We start from the raw sequence: 4500 nt of genomic DNA on the forward strand, positions 1-4500 counted from the left end.
AGATTTTTAGACTCCCCTGCCTGCCCCTGCCTGTCTTCAGGAGGTACCCTACAGGCTCGGCCTGGATGGCAGCTGAGAAATGGGCAAGCCTGGGGAGCCGTCTTGGTCATGCTGCCATGCGGCCCCGTGTGCCTAGGTCAGCCTTCACCAAACCAACGCCTTGCCCTTATCTTTATGGTAAAGTCTCAACACTCCAATAGCGGGGTCCCAGCCACCCTGTCCTGCACCACAGGGTGCCCGTGGATGCAGTGTCCCTCAAGAAATCAGAGCGCCAGAGATCTGGCCGTGGTAAAGTGAATATCTATCAGATCTGGACAGGGCTGGTGAGGACCAAAGAGACCCATTGTCACTGAAGTCCAGTGTGATGGTCCAGACCTCCAAGTTGTGTTCACAGACTCAAGGGATCAGGAAGGCTTTGAAAGTTGGAAGTTGACCTGTTGGTGCCCTGCCCACATAGCCTTGCCCTTCTCAGGCGCTCCACCCTGGGCCTGACTTCCAGCTGCTAGCACCTCTTTTAAATTTTTTTATTATTATTATTTTTTTGCCAGCACCTCTGTCTTTTGGCCTCAGGGTCTGTCTGGACGTTAGAGCCGCCCTGACCATACGTATACCAGCTGAAAGCCCCAAGGAATCACTTCTCTTGGGAGCAGCCTCCACTGCTGACAAACGGGGTCTGGTGGATAAGGAGCCCAGGGCCCAGAGCTCCCTGCAGGATTCCAGTTGCCCATCGTGGAGGTCTGCTGGAGAAGATGCTCTGTCCTGGCCTCCTGCCCTCCTGGTCTCACTTCTCCACCCCTGTTATGAACTGAACTGTGTCCCCCCCTTAAAAAACTTATCGGTTGAAGTGTTGACCACCAGTACCTCAGAGTGGGACCTTATTTGGAAACAGAGTTGCCACAGACATAATTAGGGAGGATGAGGTCAGTAAAGTGGGCCCTCCTCCAAAATGACTGTGTCTTTATAAAAAGGGGGAGCGTGGACACAGAAACATGCATGCAAGGAGAACGCTAAATGCAGATGAAGGCAGAAATCAGAGCGAGACTCCTACATACAAGCCAAACGCTGCTACATACTGCCAGCGAGCTGCCAGCCAGCTGCCATCAGCTCACCCTCCGGAGGACCCGACCTTGCCGACACCTTGATTTTGGACTTTGGCCTCCAGAACTGTGAGACGATACGTTTCTGTTGTTTAAGCCCCCCTTCCAAAGTCCCCCAGTTTGTGGTACTGTTATTGCAGACCTAACAAATTCTTCCCCATAGTGTTATTTTCTAGATTTTGCTAAATAAAGTATTTGCACTTCAGTCTTTGTCCAGGGTCAAGAACCCAAGCTGAGGGACAGGAGAAAGGAGGGCGGGCTGGTCCCATAGGGCAAGGAAATGTCAAGAGTGAGCATGTTAAAATGACCCCAGGACTTGGGGGACAGGGGCAGATTGAAGGCTGGAGCCCACCCTCTGGACCAAGATCTGGGGATGCGCAGGTGGTTCTGTGTGCTGTCAGGGACAGGATGTCAGGGTGGGAAATTGGCCCCCACTGTCAAGGCCACTGACCCTTTGAAACCCTCCTTTACCTGTACCCTCCACTCCTGGCTGATGGAGAGAGGGCTGGGTGGCCCCGGTGCTCTCACTGGGACGGGATCAGGGCCTGGTGGTTTGCGTGCTTGCAGAGCAGGAGCTCACTCGAACTTCCTACAAAGAAACCAGCTGCCTGCTAAAGAGAAGGGGCAAGTGGCCAACATGCCAGCCCCAAATAGGTCCCCCTGCAAGTATTATTGTTTAATAAAGCCAGAGATCTCGGACAAAGAAGGAGGGAGAAAAAATCTTAGAGGAAACTCATGAGAAAAAGAAATTGTTTTTTGTTAAAAATTTAATGTTAATTTTGGGGAGCTAAATGTTCATCAGGAGGGGAATAATTAAGTCCACAAGAGTTCATCCCCCTGACCTGGCCAAGATCCTTGCTCATACTGCTCCCTGTCTCCTGGACCCTTGTCCCTTCGCCTGGCTGGGTCTCATGGCTCCGTGTATTGGCATATGTGGTGAATCTGTCCTGGTTGGGTATCGAGGGCTCACGCCCTGAGAAAGAGCAAGGCCAGTGACAGGCATGGAGGCTTGGCTGAGCCAAACCTGACACCCCTTAACACAGGCCTCAGTTTCCCTCTCCTCGAAATGGGCACATTGCTGGAGGGGACAGAACATTGCAAAGCTTTCAGCTCGCCACTTCTGGGTGCAGCTGTTTGGAGGCCCTTTCGCCGAGATCCTGCTGGCTTGAGTCCTGGAGGGTGAGGCTGGGGAGGTCCCTAAGGGTAGAGTGCTGGTGGGAGGGCAGGGTGGAGGGGCGCTGTGGGGGGCCGAGGCAGGCTTGGAGCCAAATGGGCAGCCTGTGGGGGCTGGAGACTAGGAAGGATTCCTGGTAGTTTGGGTGTAACTTGAAATTCTGCCATTTTCCATCTTATCTCATCATCAGAAAGAAATCAGATGAGAGAGTGTGAGCTCATTCTAATAGAAGTAATTTTTTTGCCCTCTGGTTCCTATCAATTAAATCCTCTTTTCTGTTGATCATCTTCAGAGACTGTCTGAAAGGCCTTTCTGGACTGATTGTCACAGAGCTAATTAGGCCAGCAAGTACATGTCAAGCGCTGTCCCCTCGGGGGCCACAGAACAGCTGCTCAGCCTTGGGCACTACTTGGCTTGAGTTGGAAGCTTAACCCTGCTATTAACTAGCGGTGTCACTGTTGCCAGGGTACTTAGCAGTCTAAGCCTTAACCTTCCCAACTATAAAATGGGAATGATAGCAATGCAGACCCATGTATCCAATATTCACTGGGCATGACTCCTTGGGGTTGTAGAGGAACCTGATTCAAGGTGTCCAAAACTGAACTTGACACCTCTCTTCCCCACTCTGCTCCTCTTTCTCGGCATCCTCCACCTCAGTAAATGGCCCACCAACAGCCAAGTCCCACACCTGGTTGCCTAGGGTAGAAAGCTGAAAAAGGAACTCGAGTGTCACTTCCTCCAGGAAGCCCTCTGTAGTCACTTTTATCTTCCATAGGTTAGACAGCCCTCCAACAGCCTTCCATGCCATCACGTGTGTCTCTTTGACATACTTACCTTTTAATGATCTCTTGGTGTATCTCTCTCACTGAATGGTGAGGCCCTGGAGGGCAGGGACAATATTTTAATCTTCTTAGAATCCCCAAGACCTAGTGTAGGACCTGCCTACAGTTTGTGAGAGTCTAAACCTCTGTTGTCTCCATCATGCACACTTCCTCCAGCCCCACATAAGTAGGCAATTTATTTATTTTTAAAAGATTTATTTATTTATTTTAGAGAGAGAGTGAGCGAGATCAGGGTGGGGGATGCAGAGGGAGAGGGAGAGAGAGAATCTTAAGCAGACTTCATGCCTAGCACAGACCCTGACGTGGGGCTTGATCTCACCACTCTGAGATCATGACCTGAGGGGAAGTCAAGTGTCGGACACCTAACCCACTGAGCCACCCAGGCACCCCTCAACAGGTAATTTAAATAAAACTGTGTTTGGGACGCCTGAGTGGCTCAGCAGTTGAGCCCTGCCCTTTGGCCAGGGGAACGATCCTGGAGTCCAGGAATTGAGTCCCATGTCAGGCTCCCTGCACGGAGCCTGCTTCTCCCTCTGCCTATGTCTCTGCCTCTCTCTCTCTGTATCTCTCATGAATAAATAAATAAAATCTTAAAACAAAAACAAAAACAAAAACAAAAACAGTGTGTTTGCTTCAAGATGAGTCCCCTACCTGCACTCCTCCACCAGACTGCTATTCTGGAACCTTCTAATATAGAAACCTGGCACTGCCACCCAAGGTCTGATGTGTAGCAGGAGCTCAGTATGATGAGGCACAGAATGATGAGTGGATTCCAGAGTTATCCTGTGCTTTTTTAAGACTTTTATTTTATTTTTTAATTTATATATTTGCATATATATGTATTTATAAATGTTAAGTTTTTAATTTTAATTCCAGTGTAGTTAGCATTCAGTGTAATATTACTTTCAAGTGTACAATATAGTAGTTCAACACGCCTGTATGTCACCTGGTGCTCATCACAAGTGTCCTCCTTCATCCCCATCACTTGTTTGCCGCATCCCCCACCCACCTCCCCCCTGGTGACCATCAGTTTGTCCTCTATAGTTAAGAGTCTGTTTCTTGGTTTGCCATTCTTTTTTTTTTTTTTTTTCCTTTGCTAGCTTCCTTTTGTTGGTTTCTTAAATTCCACATGTGAGTGAGATCATATGGTATTTGTCTTTCTCTGGCTGACTTATTTCACTTAGCATCACACGCTCTAGCTCCATTCACATGGTTGCAGCCTTGTGTGCTCTTCCTTCCTGCATCACATCCAATTAATTCCCAAGTCCTTCAGCCTTTTCCTGCCTCATGGCTCCTGTGTCGGTGCCCTCTGGTCCGCCCACAGCACCAATGCAAAAGCCAGTTGCCTGGCTTTTGAGAATTCAGGTAATCCCATTTCCCTCGGGCT

Source organism: Vulpes lagopus, chromosome 24 (assembly GCF_018345385.1).
Source record: "Vulpes lagopus strain Blue_001 chromosome 24, ASM1834538v1, whole genome shotgun sequence".
Taxonomy (NCBI): domain Eukaryota; kingdom Metazoa; phylum Chordata; class Mammalia; order Carnivora; family Canidae; genus Vulpes; species Vulpes lagopus.